The 19,137-nt window shown below is 40.7% G+C and overlaps 1 protein-coding gene and 1 long non-coding RNA gene across 10 annotated transcripts in view; one reads left to right on the top strand and one right to left on the bottom strand.

Moving 5' to 3' along the window:
- The window catches only part of LOC129628930 (uncharacterized), a 100,897-nt gene extending 83,965 nt beyond the window's left edge, over positions 1-16,932 (bottom strand). For 3 of the 4 annotated variants that reach the window (XR_008703000.1, XR_008702997.1, XR_008702999.1), the window contains exons 1-2: positions 16,265-16,932; positions 7,387-7,573 (exon numbers count right to left, since the gene is read on the bottom strand). This is a non-coding gene — a long non-coding RNA (uncharacterized LOC129628930). Of the gene's footprint in view, positions 1-5,723; positions 5,831-7,386; positions 7,574-16,264 lie in introns of those variants that run through there. The other variant, XR_008702998.1, reaches the window with a different exon arrangement.
- A 191-nt stretch (positions 16,933-17,123) lies between these two features.
- Positions 17,124-19,137, top strand: part of BTBD10 (BTB domain containing 10) — a 74,568-nt gene continuing 72,554 nt past the window's right edge. The window contains exon 1 of one of the 6 annotated variants that reach the window (XM_055548583.1): positions 17,124-17,273. The gene's annotated coding sequence lies outside the window, so the exon portion shown is untranslated. The remainder of the gene's footprint in view (positions 17,274-19,137) is intronic. The other 5 variants (XM_055548584.1, XM_055548582.1, XM_055548578.1 and 2 more) reach the window with 5 other exon arrangements.

Consider the following 19,137-nt stretch of genomic DNA (forward strand, 5'->3'; position numbering starts at 1 on the left):
TGAAATTATCCTTTTAATCTTATCAAAGTACCAGCTCCCTGAATCATTACTAGCTTGATACTATTATCCTATTCACTTCAGGAAAGAAATTGAAATGCTTGGCAAGGAGAGGCAGAAAGTGGTCAGAAACATGGCAAAAGCATTTGCCTATACACAAAGCCACAGAGCATATCCCTAGACTGGAGGTCAAATTGCAATAGTGTAGAATTTTTGTATTTAAAAGAATATAGCTGTTCATTTGTCCTTCCTCACATGCATTTTTAATAAAGTGAACTGACTTAACCAAAGACAATTTAGAATATCAATGGTCGTTATGGGGAACTTTTGAAATCCCCAAACTCAATCTTCTTGAAACCAATTTGGATTACCATAGCTCTAAGATTTCCAAAACTGAATGAAATGTCTATTTTGATTGGTATTTTGAGGCCTGTAAATATCACCAGCACCCTAAAATTGCCTCTTTACAAAGTAGGATTTTAAGATTAACTGAAGCAAACAAGTAACTAAGGAAAGATAAGGTGACTTCAGAAGCCTCATGCTCCTCCTTTTGGCTCCTTAGGATCAGGCTTCACCTTCCCTTCTGTACTACCCACTCCTTCTCTACACCCTCAGCTCCCCCATATTAATTCTCTCACTGAACAGTCTTATTTCTTTAAAACACTCCCCACTCCCTTTTCCTCTGAACTTATCAGAACCTGTCCCCTTAAAATTAAGCCTTCTGAGGACCCAAAGGCTAAACCCTGAATTTCTTATATTCCCTGGACTAAAGGTGAATTGCAAGCCATAGTCAAAGATTTTCCCAAAGTAACTGAAGATCTTCACAGATTTGCTGAGGAATTTAATATAGTTTTTCAAACTTGTCAATCATGTTTCTCTGACTTAGCTCATATGCTTGCTGGTAAAGGCCAGGCCCACCCAGCACTGCATGAAAATTGCTAATTGGAAAAGGAGAAGGAAGAGGAGGAGGAGCGGATGAGAAAGAGGAATAAGAATCCAGATTAGCAACCTTGGGAAGTCAAGGCTGTGGTGGGTAGAAGAGTACATGTAAGGCTATTTCGGGTTGTCTGCCCTTGGAATTGAGCCCCAAGAAACAGGGCATGTAAAGCAGAAGACTACTCAGATTCCTGAAGAAGAAAGGTTTTTGTTTAAAAAAAAGAAAGAAAGAAAGAAAATTCCTAATTGGAAATATCCTGAAAGGTCTCGAGAATTGCAACTGGAAGACCAGCTGCTAATTTATTATAAGATCAGGCTTGGACAGTTGCTGAGTAACTTCATGGAGCAATTCCTAGGGCTTTTCCAAATCCTGTTGATTGCAGCAAACTTTAGGTTTGCACAAAATATCTGATGAATCTGTTCATGACTGTTACAATTGACTTCAGATTACTTAAAAAAAATTCTGGTCTTCCTTCAGATGTTTATTCCATATTCCACCTGGGTAGCCTTAACTTTATGTTTATTAAGGAGTTGAACTAGAATCTTTCCTATCTAGCAAAAAAGATCAGGATGGAATGGGACACTATGTCCACTCCAGACTTACTTAATCTGATAAACTTGCTCTCATGCCCTCTAGATGATTCACCTAAAAGAAATACCACTAGGGAGGGAATTCCCTGATAGTCCAGTGTTTAAGACTCGGTGCTTTCAGTGCTATGGCCTGGGTTAGATCCCTAGCGAGGGAACTAAAATACTACAAGCCATGTGGAATGACCAAAAAAACCCAAAACAAACAAAGCAAAATTAAGATTAATTTTTAATCTTCAAATCCAGCAAACAAAGACCCTGTAAACAAAACCCTTCTAGTTTCTATTATTGCAAAGAACTAGGACACTGGGAAAAGGCTTTCCAGGTGGTTCAGTGATAAAGAATCTACCTGCAATGCAGGAGATACAGGAGATGTGGTTTTGATCCCAGATTAGGGAAGATTCCTTGGAGAAGGAAAAGGTAGCCTGCTCCAGTATTCTTGCCTGATGGGCTAACACAGCAACTAAAAGACAGCACCATACATTCAAGTGTTTTAGGCACCTTCGGCCTTCTGACAAGTCTTTCCAACATCCTCCCAATCCTTGATGGTGGGGCTCTGAGAAACTACAGGAGCTTTTCCCAGATATCCATCTTAATCTGCTTGGAGAAATGTTTCTCCAGATTGGGTATAAATTTCTTACACTCTCTGCTGCTCAACTTCACTAGTATAAAACAGCACCTGCCTCAAAGTACTAAATCAGTTCAAATAGGGGGGATCACTATTCAGCCTCAAGAGATGCCTGTCTCCTAAACTGTTTCCTTTTGTTTGGCCCTTTGGGAGGTATACTCCCTTTTCTTCTTATTACCTCAACCCCATTTACATATCAGGCTTAGATTTCTTAGAAAAGTATCATGCTGGAATTTCTTTTTTCCAGAAGGATAAAGGATAAATAATTCTAGAACTTGACAGTTGTCATTAAAGTAACCAACCAGGTGAATTAAATAACCCCTTGATAGCACAGTTGGTATAGAATCGCCTTCAATGCAGGAGACCCTGGTTCAATTCCTGGGTTGGGATGATCCACTGGATAAGGGATAGGCTACCCACTCCAGTATTCTTGGACTTTCCTTGTGTCTCAGCTGGTAAAAAATCCACCTGCAATGCAGGAGACCTGGGTTCGATCTCTGGGTTGGGAAGATACCCTAGAGAAGGGAAAGGCTACCCACTCCAAGTATTCTGGCCTGGAGAATTCCATGGACTATATAGTCCATGGGGTAGCAAAGAGTTGGACACGACTGAGTGACTTTCACTTCATTTTGATGTCTTTTACGGGATGGGTGCTTATCCAGGACCTTTGACTAATAAAAAATTTTGTTGTCCCAACACCCTTCTGTTCCTAAACCTCATACACTACTAATATCCATTCCCAATGGAAGTGGTTTCTTTACTGTAATTGATTTCTTCAGTGCATTCTTTAGTAGTTCAGCCAATAAAACTAGTCAATACCTTCTTTACTTCACTTGAAAAGAAAAACAATTCACGTGGACAATAATGCCTTAGGACTTACTTATTGCTCACAAGTCTTGAAGACTTATCCAGGTGATAAAAAGTTCCCTAGAAGTTCTATTTTGTTGTAACATATGAATGAAATCTCTTTGCTCTCCTTCTCAAGCCTCTTCACAGGAAGAGGCTAAAGCTTTTAGCTTTAAAGGGACATACAGTTGCCAAGGAAAGAATGCAGTTTGTCCAAACCCAGTTTTGATATTTAGTTGGGCTTCCCAGGTGGTGTAGTGGTCAAGAATTCACCTGCCAGAAGACCTGAACAGACATTTCTCCAAAGGAGACATACAGATGGTAATAAACACATGAAAAGATGCTCAACATCGCTCATTATTAGAGAAATGCAAATCAAAACTACAATGAGACATCACCTCACACTGGTCAGAATGGTCATCATCAAAAAATCTCTCCATTCATCCCACCCTCTCCTTCCCCTTTGTGTCCACAAGTCTGTTTTCTATGTCTGCATTTCCATTGTTGCCCTGAAAAAAGGTTCATCAGTACCATCTTTCTAGATTCCATATATATGCATTAATATACAATATTTGTTTTTCTCTTTCTGACTTACTTTACTCTGTATAATGGGCTCTAGTTTCATCTACCTCATCAGAATTGACTAAAATGTGTTCCTTTTTATGGTTGAGTAATATTCCATTATATATGGAATATGTATATCTTTATCTACAACTTCTTTATCCATTCATCTGTTGATGGACATCTAGGTTGCTTACATGTCCTAGTTCCTTTTTTTCCACACTATCTCCAGCATTTATTGTTTATAGAATCCGCCTGCCAATGCAGGAGAAACAAGAGGCGCAAGTTTGATGCCTGAGTCAGGAAGATTCCCTTGAGTAGGAAATGGCAACCCACTCCAGTATTCTTGCCTGGAAAATTCCATGGATAGAGAAGTCTGGCAGGCTACAGTCAATGGGGTCACAAAGAGTGGAACATGACTTAGCAACTGAACAACAACCACCTTTGATCCTGGTACTCTTCTCTCCACCACCAATGACATCCCTCATGACTGCTTAACACTGATGGGGCACCTCCTGACTCCTGGTGACAATCTATAGGCAATTCCTCTATGTAACACTGGTTTCTCATGGTTCACTGATGGTTCTCATTCAAAAGATGACAGTGGCAAATATTGTGCTGCGTAGTCTATTGCAACTATTTTTGATACTGATGAGGCAACATCTAGATCTATGACTACTTTGGCCCAACAGCCTGAATTGTACACTGTTACACAGGCTTGTGCTTTAGTCAAGGGCAAAACTTCTAATATTTATACTGTTAACAGATATACCCTCAGAATAGCTCATAGCTTTGGAATGTTTTGGAAGCAACATGGCTTCCGTACTTCTGCTACTGCTACTGCTAAGTCGTTTCAGTTGTGTCCGACTCTGTGCAACCTCATAGACAGCAGCCCACCAGGCTCCCCCGTCCCTGGGATTCTCCAGGCAAGAATACTGGGGTGGGTTGCCATTTCCTTCTCCAATGCATGAAAGTGAAAAGTGAAAGTGAAGTCGCTCAGTTGTGTCCGACTCTTAGCGACTCCACGGACTGCAGCCCACCAGGCTCCTCCGTCCATGGGATTTTCCAGGCAAGAGTACTGGAGTGGGGTGCCATCACCTTCTCCATTCCGTACTTCTAGTAGATATCAAATGTTAAATGGTCCCTTTGTTCAGGAATCGTTGGATGTAATACTTTTACCTGCCACCTTAGCTACTATTAAGGTTCCAGGGCATTCTAAACTTGACTCTCTGGAAGCTAAGGAAAATCACTTTGCTGACATTTCCATAAGAAATGCTGCCCTTAAAGGAACCAAGAGCAATCAAATCTCTGTCATGATCCAGAGGGATATTTCCCCAAATATTGTCAGATTAGGCAACTGACTAGAGAAGCCCAATAGTTGGCCTCAGAAAAGAAAAAACAAGATTGAAAATACACAGCTTTTAGTTTGAAAAAAAGAGAAATCTCTGATTCAAACCAAATAACATCCTAGTCCTGCCAGACACTCTAAAACTCCCACTGCTAACCACTATACATGCATTAAACGATTGGTCTATTCACAACATGATAGCATTCATGAATCAGTGTTGGTGAAGAAACATTAACAAAGCTACGAAAAAGTCCCTACCCTACTTGTCCCACTTGCTCTAAATACAACCCAGGAAAGTCTGTTTGTAGCTCCTAGACATTTTAAACTGCCTAATGGACCATTTGAGTTCTGGCCAATGGATTTAATACAGCTTCCTCCATCTCATGGATATACATGTCTTAGTAATGGTCTACATGTTTTTCACACTGGACTGATGGACTACTGCCTGTTCTGTGGCTAAAGTCCTTTTGGATAGGATTATTCCTACCTAGGGAACTGCTCTTGAACTTCATAGTAATCAAGGAACCCATTTTATTGGTCAGGTACTTCTTCCAGTCTGCTCTGTTTGGCTGGTTTTGTAACAGTTTCATTGTGCTCAATCCTCTCATTTGGTTTAATGTACACAGTGTTATTAAGATTCAATTGACAGGGACTTCTCTGGTAGTCCAGTGGTTAAGACTCCAGGCTTCCACCGCAGTGGGGGATGAGTTTAATCCCTGGTTGGGGAACTAAGATTCCACATGCCACCCTCACTCCCAATTCAACTGACAAAATTTGTAGGGGTCCTCCAAATACCTTGGCCAAAAGCATTGCTGGTGGTCCTTCTAAATCTCAGATCCACCCTTTTTGGAACACATCAAATCTCACCCTTTGGGACAGTCACAGGATGCCCGATGCATTTGGCTCCTGCCTCTTTTGACCCACCACTGTTGAAAGGAAAGATACTCCAATATTGCAAAGATCTAGTTGCTTCTATTACAAATCATAGAGCATTCTTTTCACCACGCATTCCTGGAAAAGGAAGAAAGACCTTAAGCATCATACTTTGCCACCTGGAGATTTTGTCTATTGGAAAAGGCACCTCCAGGAAGACTCTCTTTAACCTTGCTGGAAAGGCCCCTATCAGATACTGCAAAACCAATCTTTGTGCTACCAAACTCCAGGGAAAAGACTTGGAGATTCATGTGACACATCTAAAGAAAGCACTGACTGGACCTGCACATTATCTAGTGATCTGAAAGTAAGATTCCTGGAACTGAAGCAGACAACTTTTGATGAGATAGTTTTCCAAAGCTATCTGGACCATGCCTGTTGGAAGTCTGTCTGCCCAACTTGATGATGACATAATGCTTCAGGTGATCTCCAATGCCTAATATCTTGATAATATATAAACTTCAGAGAAAAAGTGCCTGAAAGTTCTCTCACTTACATTCCTTATTACTCAAATGTGACTTCAATAGGTTTCCAATTTGTGTACTTTTTCTGAGGTGAGACACTACGCTCAGGAAAAGTCTTTCCTGACATTGAGGGATAGGGAGCTGATAAAATCAGAAAACCTGACCCTTGATCAGTGATTCTTTCAAAGAGAGATCACGATTAAAAGAGGAAAATGTAAAAAAAATTACTAAACAGAAACGTCAAATCATCAGGAGACCAGAAGGGGGAGCTCTAATGCCCTTCTTCCAAAGCAGGGCCCAACTGGCAGACCTTTTCTCTCCTGCCAACAACTTGGCCAGTGAAAAGTCCTGGACTGTTTATTATAGCTCTCCCAACTTCCGTTTCCCTTCTGTGAAAGGGTTCTCCTTCCCTGGCTGTGTGAAGACTTACATGTTGCTCACCATGGTTGCAGATCCTGAACTGTAATTCTTTTTTTTTTTTTGCTGGAGAAATGACTAACATTTATTTTAGGTCAACACCTTAAACTATGAGCCTCTTGGGTTTAGTTCAACTTCATCCCAGACAAAGCCCAGTATTTAGAATGAAGTTAGGTTTTAAAATCAATTATTTTGTTTTAGCAATTCTTATCCTAAGGCTTCATTTTCTGTTTAAAAAAAAAAAGATAATTTTCTCAATCATGTAAACTCACAGTAATATCAAAAGAGCTTGGGGGCATATGATCCATTAGTTTCACGCTATACACTTTTCTTTTGGGATAAGAGATCACATATCTCTTTGAAAGGACTATGGCCAAATTTTAACATTTGTAGCTTTCTTGGCACAAATCTTCACAGGTTACATATTTTCTCCCTCTCTTGGGATCCCAGGGGAAAAGGGTGGGCACAGGAGGCTCCAAGATAAGACATATTTGTGAAGATGTATAAATGAGAACCATCAGAGGCATTTAAGAATAAAATGGCTTTCAGGTTCCAGTCCAGAAAAATCCTCATCTTTAAGTTTGAGCTCACATGGAAAATAGTCCTGGTTTCTGTACTGGCAGTGACTTAATGTCTCTGCCTGAGGCTCACAACTCAGAATCCCATACCTGATAAGGTCATTCATGATATGCAGATTCCCTGCAAACAACCACAGCCAATTTCAGCATTTATTCAACTTTCACCTTCTAATAATGACAGCCGGAAGTGAAGCAGAACAACCCAGGACACAAGCAGCAGAGATATATGTTTTGGCATCCGCTGGTGGTCTTGTCTGAAACTACCTCTTTCAATGCTCTGCAAGTCATTAAGAGAATAAGAGGAAGTTACTGTTTATAGCCAGATTTAGTCATTTTCACATAGAATCTCAGCACAGGCATCACCGCTTTGATCTCAGTCATCAGTTTCCTCAAGGCCATATTGGTCTGGATTCTCTGGATCCTGGAGATGTCCAGACACTGGAGTCAAGAGAACAGGCTGTCCTGATTCCCCCTCTCCAAGTGCCTAAGGCAGGTGAGGCGTAAGTTCTGTTTGCGGAATGTCAAACAGGGATCTTGTCTTTTTCAAGTTTTTTTCTGCCATGGCCACATTTCAATACAGCTGTTATTGATTTTGTGCTTCTCTTGGGTACTGAGGGATTCCTTGGTGGCTCAACTGGAAAAGAATCTGCCTGCAATGCGGGAGACCTGGGTTTGATCCCTGAGTTGGGAAGATACCCTGGAGGAAGGTATGGCAACCCACACCAGTATTCTTGTCTGGAGAATCCCTTTGGACAGAGAAGCCTGGCAGGCTGCAGTCCATAGGGTAGTAAAGAGTTGGACACAACTGAGCAACTAAGCCAGGGTACTGCAACTTCTTAACTGGATCCTAGACTTCTCATAAAGATACTGTGCTCCATATACTACTGCTAAATCTGTGTTTCTGTGAGGAACCAAGGGCTAGGACTTTCTATTCCACCGCATTGTTGACTTTGCTAACAGAGGTTTATTTACTTATTTATTAAAGATATGTGTATTTATTTATTTATAGCTGCACTGGGTCTTTGTTGCTGCACGTGGGCTTTCTTTAGTTGCATGGGCTTCTTGTGTTGTGGCTTCTCTTGTTGTGGAACATGAGCTCTAGCACATGCGGGCTCAGTAGTTATGGCGCACAGGCTCAGCTGCCCAGTGGCATGTGGAATCTTCCTGGACCAGTGTTCGAATCCATGTTCCCTGCATTGGCAGGTGCATTCTTAACAAATGGACCACCAGGAAAGTCCAACATAGGTTTGCTTTTGAATTCTATGTATTTATTGTTATATTGATGTATTTGCCTGTTCCTGCATACTTTATGTACACACACACACATATCCTTCTTTATAAACCTCTATTTTACTATTCAATATTTACACTGAGTTTGAGTTCTTTTCTAAAAAATCCAGCTGCAGTTTTATCTGGATTGTATTAAAATTAAATGTTAAGAACTGTCACTTATTATATTGTCCTATTCATCAACATAGTAAACCTTTTCACTCATTCTAATCTACTTTGGTGGTGGTGGTGGTTTAGTTGCTAAGTCGTGTCCAACTCTTGTAACTCCATGGACTGTAGCCCCCCCAGGCTCCTCTGTCCATGGGATTTCCCAGGCAAGAATTTCAGTTCAGTTCAGTTCAGTTCAGTCACTCAGTCGTGTCCTCCTCTTTGCCACCCCATGAATCGCAGCACTCCAGGCCTCCCTGTCCATCACCAGCTCCTGGAGTTCACTCAAACTCACGTCCATCAGTGATGCCATCCAGCCATCTCATCCTCTGTCGTCCCCTTTTCCTCCTGCCCCCAATCCCTCCCAGCATCAGAGTCTTTTCCAATAAGTCAACTCTTCACATGAGGTGGCCAAAGTACTGGAGTTTCAGCTTTAGCATCATTCCTTCCAAAGAACACCCAGGGCTGATCTCCTTTAGAATGGACTGGTTGGATCTCCTTGCAGTCCAAGGGACTCTCAAGAGTCTTCTCCAACACCACAGTTCAAAAGCATCAATTCTTCGGCACTCAGCTTTCTTCACAGTCCAACTCTCACATCCATACATGACCACTGGAAAAACCATAGCTTTGACGAGACAGACCTTTGTTGACAAAGTAATGTCTTTGCTTTTGAATATGCTATCTAGGTTGGTCATAACTTTCCTTCCAAGGAGTAAGCGTCTACACCACAATTCAAAAGCATCAGTTCTTCGGTGCTCAGCTTTCTTCACAGTCCAACTCTCACATCAATACATGACCACTGGAAAAACCATAGCCTTGACTAGATGGACCTTTGTTGGCAAAGTAATGTCTCTGCTTTTGAATATGCTATCTAGGTTGGTCATAACTTTCCTTCCAAGGAGTAAGCATCTTAATTTCATGGCTGCAATCACCATCTGCAGTGATTTTGGAGCCCCCCAAAATAAAGTCTGACACTGTTTCCACTGTTTCCCTATCTATTTGCCATGAAGTGATGGGACCAGATGCCATGATCTTCGTTTTATGAATGTTGAGCTTTAAGCCAACTTTTTCACTCTCCTCTTTCACTTTCATCAAGAGGCTTTTTAGTTCCTCTTCACTTTCTGCCATAAGGATTTAATGCCTAACCCCATGGACGGAGAAGCCTGGTAGGCTGCAGTCCATGGGGTCGCACAGAGTCGGACACGACTGAAGCGACTTAGCAGCAGCAGCAAATAGAGTTTAAACACTTTTTGTAGAAAAATTTTATGAATCCTTTGTTAATTGCTAAATTCTAAATGGTTAATGTGAAAGGTATCTAAATGTTTATTATATTTTCTAACTGGTTAATTTTGGTATAGAGAAGCATTGTTCATTTTTTAAATTTTATTACCAAGAAACTTGCTGAACTGTCTTATAAATTCTAATATCTTATTTACATTTGCTATTCTATGTAGATGATCACATAATCTGAAAAAATGACATTTTCTCTCTTTTCTCCCTGTGATTACACCTCTTTTTCTTTTTTAAATAGTATTATCTAGTACTTCAATACCATGTTAATCAATGAATGTGCTTCCTTATCATATTCTGGACCTTAATAGGAGTATACATATAATTTCTCAACAAGACGATGGCCTTTAAATATTGATGACATTCCCTTATGTAACTAGTTTTCTAAAGGTTCTTTTGAAATTATAAAAGAACCTTATAAAATGCTGTTTCTCAAAAAATATGTAACTTTTCACCTTTAGTTCATTAATGTAATAAATTAAATATTTTTGCATGACTGGAATAAAATCTACTTTATCTTGATGTGTTTTTACTTTTTAAAATAGTAAAGTTTATTGTACATACAAAATTTATTGTACATATATATATAGATTTTTAAGGAAAAAAACATTTACTCACTATTTAGATAGTGAAAGAGAATATTGTTACTACCTCAGAAATTCCTTGTAAGCCTTTCCTTGATCACATTCCCTTCATCCTCACTTTATCATTATTCCTTTGCTCTTCTTTATAGAAAATCAATATCCTTTGATTAGATTGGATGGTTTAATAAATATTTTCCATATTTATGCTCTGCATAGCAAAGGTTCTATTTTTCTAGTCTGTAGTGTCTATTTTCTCACTATCCATTATGGCTAAGCCCTTGCTCCATATTGTTAGGTTTTTACCAGTCACCTTTTTATCCATTTAAAGGTACTCATCTCTGAATTGGTTAGAGTGAGCAAATTGCTCTAATAGATCCCAAATATACACCCACCTAAATTAAATAGAATTTTATTTCTTATTCACATATTATTACTGGAATATTATACTACTAGGCAGGTGAACAATTCAATAGGATAGCCAGGAACTCAACTTCTACCATGGTAGCCCTAACGGTCACCTATCCAGATAAGTAGAAGTGAAAAAGGAATGCCACGTGGGAAGTTTTTACTGGTCAAGCCTGGGAAGGTGACATCATCTCTTCATATTTCACTAATTATAATATAGTCATGGAACCATACCTAATATGGTAAAGAAGGGTGGGACAGCTGAAAAATTAAGTCTCTGACTGGGTAGATGCTTCCCAGTAACAACTCTTTTGGAGAAGGCAATGGCACCCCACTCCAGTACTCTTGCCTGGAAAGTCCCATGGATAGAGGAGCCTGGTAGGCTGCAGTCCATGGGGTCGCTAGGACTTGGGCATGACTGAGCAACTTCAGTTTCACTTTTCACTTTCATGCATTGGAGAAAGAAATGGCAACCCACTCCAGTGTTCTTGCCTGGAGAATCCCAGGGACAGGAGAGCCTGGTAGGCTGTCATCTATAGGGTCGCACAGAGTCAGACACGACTGAAGTGACTTAGCAGCAGCAGCAACAACTCTTTATTTTCTGTATAGTATGGTAAGTCTGTATTTAACTTAAAAATCTACCGAAATTTTTGCAAAGTGGCTGTAATATAATTATGTTCATGCTAGCACTGTATAAGGACTCTTCTCCCTATTTTCATCTACGCTTGTATCTGATGTTATTATATGCATTTCAGTGTGGATGTAGTATATTTCATTGTGGTTTTAACTTACATTTACTTAATGACTAATGACATTTAGCACCCTTTCCTGTGCTAATTAGCTATTTGTATGTCTGCATATAAATGTCTTTGCAAGTCTTTGCCATTTTTAAATTGGGTTGTCTTATTTATTAGTGAGTTGTAAGAGTTCTTTATATATTATGAGTGCACATCCTTTGTATGATTTGCAAACATTTTCTCTCAGTCTATGGTTTGTCTTTTCATCCTCTTAATACTATCTTTTGAAGCATAAACTAAAACAAATTCTATTTTAATGAAGCCCAATTTCAATTTTTTCTTTTATGCTTTGTGATTTTGGTATCATATCTAGGAATTCTTTGCCTAAACCCAAATTGATCAAGATTTTCCCTCTAATTTCTTTTAACAAATTTATAGTTTTAGTTTTTATATTTAGGTCTGTGTTCCATTTAAAGTTAATCTCTTTTTGAAATAAGGATTTAAGTTTTCGTTTGTTTTAGCTTTTTTAAATACAGATATCTAACTGTCCTGGTATCAAACACCATGATTTTAAAAAGGCTATCTTTTCCTCATTGAAGTGAATGGTCTTGGTGCATTTGCTGAAAATCAATCAACCATAAATGTAAGGGTTCATTTCTGGACTCTCAGTTCTATTCCACTGATGTATTTGGTTAGCTCATTGCCAATACCACATCTTAAAAAAAATTTTTTTTTAATTGTAGTACAGTTGATTTACAATGTTGAATATCACGCTGTCTTGATTCCTATAGTATTGTAGTAAGTTTTGAAATCTTGAAGTGTTAAGTTCTTCAGCTTTGTACTTTTTCATAATTCTTTTGGCTATTCTAGAACTTTTACATTTATACATATATTTTTGGATCAGCTTGTCAATTTCCACAAAGAAAGCCTGAAAGCATTTGTCAAAAACTGTGAAAGATCTGAGATTTCACTCTATCACCAGCTAATAAGTTACAGAAAAAGTTAACAAACTCTTTTAATCTAACATTCCAAGGTCTTTTTGTCCCAATTTCAATCTTCTTATTCCTTTTAATTGCTACTGTTCTCCCTACATAAGGGCTTCCCCGATGGCTCGATTGCTTGGCAGTAAAGAATCTGCCTGCAATGCAGGAGATGAGGGTTCGATCCCCGAGTGGGGAAGATCCCCTGGAGGAGGGCGTGGCAATCCACTTCAGTATTCTTGCCTGGGAAATCCCATGGACATAAGAGCCTGGTGGGCTGTGATCCATGGATCACAAAGAGTCAGACATGGCTAAAGCATGCATGAGACTGAGCACCCTACAAAATATTGAGTTTAGCTATTTATATGCCTTTGTTGATCTTTCCATAGGAATACCCTTTCCTACCATAGCTTCAAGCCAGACTCCTATCTATTCTTTACAACCTCTAAGAGAAACATTCTTCTTTTCCTCCCCTTTTCTGCACCTTCTTCATATTTTCAGTTGGAAGTCATCTTTCCTATTTCTGACCTCCCATAGTGCAATTTCTCTATCTCTGTATGACCCAAGTTGTTTTCCTTTTGTTATATAATTACACATCTTTTTTTTTTTTTTCAGTAGAACCTGTATATTGATAATGTCTGTTATCTCCCCTTAAGTTCTTATACATGGTCTTGATCAATAAATATATTTGCTGAATAGAGATACAGATTTTTTGTGTGTATGATTTTCTTGTTCCTGATGTTAGGTGACAGTGCTTAAATAGTACAAAGAAATCTGAGGCTTTAAAGTTAAATAGGATTCTAGGTATGTGGCTTATCATTCGTTCTCTGAACAAATATTCAACCAGAGGTCTACCTTATCTGCCTTGGAAACAACCTTGTGTTAGTGTGCTATGAGGTACGATAATATAGACAACTGAAAAAACTTGTCTGTTCATTGTTTGTCCATGAAACTTCTCTATTTCTGTTTTGACCTCTTTGATATATAGATTGATATTGAGGAAAGAAGACTTGTATTAAGGGTCTGAACCTTAGCTCATTCAGTCAGCTAGCATTTATAAATTATTGTACAAAAGTTTTTGATCAATAGCATTATCTACTAGGTGTAAAGCTGCTACTATGCACCCAAATTAATATATGAAAAGTTGCTTTTTTAAAAAAAAAAATGACAATGATAGCTTTATTAGATTTTCTTTTCTTTAAAAAAAATAACAGAATAAAATGAACTGTAGGTCCTTCAAAGCAAGGTAAAATGACTTGACCTGATTCTAAAATGGAATAAAAGTTCCATGCTGCTGCTGCTGCTAAGTCACCTCAGTTGTGTCTGACTCTGTGCGACCCCATAGACGGCAGCCCACTAGGCTCCCCTGTCCCTGGGATTCTCTAGGCAAGAACACTGGAGTGGGTTGCCATTTCCTTCTCCAATGCATGAAAGTGAAAAGTCAAAGTGAAGTTGCTCAGTTGTGTCCGACTCTTAGCGACCCCACGGACTGAAGCCCACCAGGCTCCTCCGTCCATGGGATTTTCCAGGCAAGAGTACTGGAGTGGGGTGCCACTGCCTTCTCCAAAAGTTCCATACTTCATCTGAAATCTTTCACTAATTCTTCCAATGTTCCCTGGAAAATTCCTAGAACTTGGAATTGTTACTGTTTCAGTCATCAAGTTGTGTCTGACTCTGTGACCCCGTGGAAGCCAGGCCTCCCAGTCCCTCATCATCTCCCGGAGTTTGCCCAAGTTCATGTTCACAGAAGTGGTGATGCCATCCAACCATGCCATGTCACCCTCTTTTCCTTCTGCTTTCAATCTTTCCTAGCATCAGGGTCTTTTCCAATGAGTTGGCTCTTTGCATCAGGTGGCCAAAGTACTGGAGCTTCAGCTTCAGCATCAGTCCTTCCCACAAGTATTCAGAGTTGATATCCTTTAGGATTGACTGGTTTGATCTCCTTGCTATCAAAGGGACTCTCAACAACTGTGTGAATTATGCTAAGCAGAGCACCTGACTGGCACACAAAAGAGTTTGAAGGACTTTTTCTAAAATTTTTAATTAAAAAAAAAAGAGGTATAATTTTTATTATTTTCAGGTGTATAACAATAATTCAGCATTTGTTTATGAGTTTTTATTTTCCTATTGTTAGGCTTATTTGTACGGAGCGTAGGGTGAGCCAAATGTATGTATAGTATACATATACGTGTGTGTGCTCAGTCGCTCGGTTGTGTCTGACTCTTTGTGACTCCATGGACTATAGTCCACCAGGCCCTCTGTCCATAGAATTTTCCAGGCAAGAATAACTGGAGTGGGTTGCCATTTCCTTCTCCAGGGTATCTTCCCCACCCAAGGATCCAACTCTTGTCTCCTGCATTGCAGGCAAATTCTTTTAACCTGCTGCGCCACCTGGGAAGGTTGGATAGTATGAAAATAATATCTAAAGGGAGATTGGCAGAAATACTACAGTAGAATATCAGGATCTCTCTTTAGGAAATAAAAAGTGAAAACTGTTCAGTCATGTCTGACTCTTTGTGACCCCATAAACTGTAAGCCTGTCGGGCTCCTCTGTCCATGAAATTCTCCAGGTAAGAATACTGGAGTGGGCAGCCATTTTGTTCTTCAGGGTATCTTCCTGACCCAGGGATCAGACCCAAAGATCTAACCCAGGTCTCCTGCACTGCAGGCAGATTGATTACCATCTGAGCCACCAAAGAAGCCCCTCTTTAGGCAATGATAGCTTTTATTTTGATACAGGGAAATAATTCCTGTTTGACAGATCTCACGAACCTTAACTTGGACTTAGAATTTCTTCTCTTGATCTTGTCTTTCAAAAGAAAGCCATGGTAATAGATAAAGGTCAATGGGGTGTTTGTTGTTGTTTTGTTGCCTGAGGGTTTTCTTGACGTTTCTCCATGAGATATACCTGTATTACAAAACTATCAGATTTTCTTTCTTAGAAATCTTTGAAGATTTCCACATTAGCAGAATGTGGCAATGATAATTTGGTGTACTATGACAATAACCTGTTTCCCTGGTGGCTCAGATGGTAAAGAATCTGCCTGCAATGCAGGAGACCAGGGTTCCATCCCTGGGTTGGGAAGATCCCCTGGAGTAGGGAATGGCTACCCACTCCAGTATTCTTTCCTGGAGAATTCCATGGACAGAGGAGCCTGGAGGGCTATACAGTTCATGGGGTCCAAAGAGTGGGACACGACTGGGAGAGTAACACAACTATGACAATAACCTGTTTCCCTTAGGTCTCTCATATGTAGGTGGCCAGAGATGTGGACAAGGATGTGCACTATCCTCTACTGTACAGGTCAACTGCTCATCTCCATAAACACTCGTTTGAAGAAACATTTTTGTTATCACATGTAGGAGTCACGGAGTTTTCTCTTCCTAACTAAACAGTGATTAACAGGTTTTCAACAAAGTTCTTTCCGCAAAATCTGTTTTCATAGCAAATTACTCAAACCCGGTCCTCTCCCTCCTCGCTTCCTCTGGGGAACGAATGCTCCTCCCACTCTTCTCAGAACTGGGGAACTCTTACCCATCCTTCAAGATTCCGCTCAAATGTCATTCCCTGGTGGAGATTTCCTCAACATGGCAGGCCAAGTCGGTTCCTTCCTCTCACAACTTATAACTTGGCCTTTACCACAGTTTAACAGGATTATCTGTTTCAGGGTGGGTCTCGCTCCCAGGGCGTGAGCTTTGAGATCGGAGACCTTCTTTCATTTTTTCCATTTGTGTAGTCCAGCATGTGACAGACAGTAAAGATGAGTGACAGAAACCCTATGACTGGCAACCTTCTGCCGCAAGGAGCAATATCCCATCCACGTTGCTATCGATGTTCCACAGAGGCCCAGCTGCACAAGTTCCAACTGGTACACGGATTCCCGCTTACCCAGTGTTTAAAAACAAACAGCTGCGGACGGTAGGAAATAGAGAATGGCTCTGACGAAAACCGCTTTTCCTGAACTCAGACCGGTTAATAACCGCCAGCTGAGCCGGCAAAGGCGTTCGGAGTTCACCCAGCTGAGGAAAACGCTTTCCTTGAGTAAACTCAGAGTCCTTAGGTATTTCTCCAACTCTGGGATGTCCGCTTTTTTCTAACGGTAACAAGAAATCAAGGGAAAATGTGGTATTCAAAGATTTGGAGGTGACAGCTCGCAGCCACTCAGGCTCGAGGATCGCAGTAGATTACGAGCTGACGTCTGTGGACACAAGCGCTTCCCATTTTGTGGCACCAGCCCCCAGGCTGAGCGCCCACCCACCCCAGGCTGCCACTCCCTCAACCGCGGGCACCCTCTGCGCCCCGCCCAACTACTGGGCGGTGAGGCTCCATTCTCGCGACGACTCAGCTAATCTCGCCTATTCGATCTGAGGGATCTCGCGAGAAGCAGCCTGGAGCCGGCCTGTAACCTGCTGGGGCGGCTTTAGTAGCCGCAGCCGCTCGAGCGGCCGCAGCCACAGACACCTCTCTGGAGGGATCTGGTTGGGGAGGAAGCGGAGGTGTCGCTGGCCCTGGCCTGTGCCTGGACACTCAAAGGGGACTACAGGTTCGAGGGTGACTGGACTCAGTTGGGGAACTCAGTAGGGGCGGCGCCGGAGCCTGGGCTTGGTGGGGGCGAAGGAGGAAGGGGGCGGAGGACGAATCTGGGCTTGAGAGCTCAACTGCTGTGGCGGTGGTCTGGGCGTCCCAGATCCTGCTGGGGGACCGTGGGTGGGGTTCTGGGCTCCGGCCGCTGGCTCCCAGTTCGGAGAGGCAGCGAAGGGACTTGGGTTTCGGGGGTGCTGTTTTTGGGTTGGAAGTTCTGAGGCCTTTCCCCAGAGATGAAGGCGATACCCTCAACCCTCTTTCCCGGGGCAGGGGAACCCTGTGCCCCGCCCCTTTTCTGTCATTCTGGGTTAACGCCGCGACATCCTGAGGAGGGCGCATCACAATAGGGGCTAAGTTGGCCCCAGTCTCGCTTTGGGTGAAGAGGAATGAGACCCCAATAAGGTGTTGCGTGGTTTTATGCTGTAACGATATGACGTGCGGTAAAGCTTTGTTTTCCCAAAATTCGCACAGAAAAGCTGCTTATTTTTTTCTTCTTCAGATACAAATCCTTTATCCTCTTGAAGGTGTGCAGGAAGGTTAGACATCACGTAGTAACTTGTTAGTATGGGGACAGTGTGACCATTATTGGGCCGCACAGATTTCCTGCTAATTTTTCTCTTTACTACTTTGAGCCCGTGATGAGAAGTCACTAGTCCAGACATGCTAGAACATCAGTCTCTTGTCACATTATGCATTTAACATATACAGTTTATTTAAACTTTTTTTTACTCTTTAAGAATCTTCATGCTTTTTATTTAAATTAATATCAGAGAAAACTAACAGTATATTGATTTTCTTTGTACAACTGGTATCCCCATCCCCCTTACACAAATTTGATCAAGACTTTTTAGAGAGGGGGTTATAGATAAATTTTAAATGAAATAGACTGTAGAAATTAGAATAAGAGATGTAATAAGGAGTGCAACTGTAAGGGCCAAAAAAGTTTCTATACTGGAGAACCCATCTAGGACTGAAGCCCAGGCTTTGAAAGTGAGGACTATAGTCATTAGAATACAAAGCAGAATGCCGTAGAAATAACTCGGGAGAGGATTTGATGGTGGATAAAGACTATTAAAAAAGTGTGTGAGGAGAATTGTTTTTGAAGATGTATATGTGTTTTCATAAATTTCTCTGACATTTCTCAGAGTTTATGGGCTAACTGCTATTGTTATACATAAAGACAAAGTGGGAAGGGAGGTTCTGAAGCTTGGAGTGTGACTAGGAACTGGAGTAACATAGGTTCAATTAGGAAAGCTTTCAGTGTCAACAAATGTTTTTGAATTTTTACCTTTTTTTTTTCTCCTAGAAAAACTTTCAGGTGGGCTTTTTACATTCTGTATGTTACCATTCCACCAGTCTGAATTTTTTTCTTTCTCAACCTTTCTTCTAAGTCTTGTAAAAAGTTTTTTTATTATTAACTATGAAGTTGCAAACCAATATGTCCTGCTTTGTGGCTTTATACATTAGGTGACTTGTTGAAGTGATCTGGAAAATATGCACCTTTCAGCAAACTTACATGCTTCAGATACTAGAAAATAAAAATGAGTGAAATACACTAGAGAGTTTATGCCTCATGTAAAGAGGAATATCCAGTTCTCAGGTTCACTTAATTAGTGCAGTAATTTGGCCCCAGTCTTCAACCTTCTCAAGAGAACACAGGAAATCTAGACTTTTGCTTGCCATTCTCCTGACTTTTAAAAATATTGACAACTATTTGAAACAGTTAAAAATAACTTCATGTGGCTCAACCAGGCCAAACCTGTCAGTTATTTTATCTTCCTCTCTAGGTTTGGAGCTCTGTTATAAGTAAAAATTAATAATTG

Source organism: Bubalus kerabau, chromosome 15, assembly GCF_029407905.1.
Source record: "Bubalus kerabau isolate K-KA32 ecotype Philippines breed swamp buffalo chromosome 15, PCC_UOA_SB_1v2, whole genome shotgun sequence".
Taxonomy (NCBI): domain Eukaryota; kingdom Metazoa; phylum Chordata; class Mammalia; order Artiodactyla; family Bovidae; genus Bubalus; species Bubalus kerabau.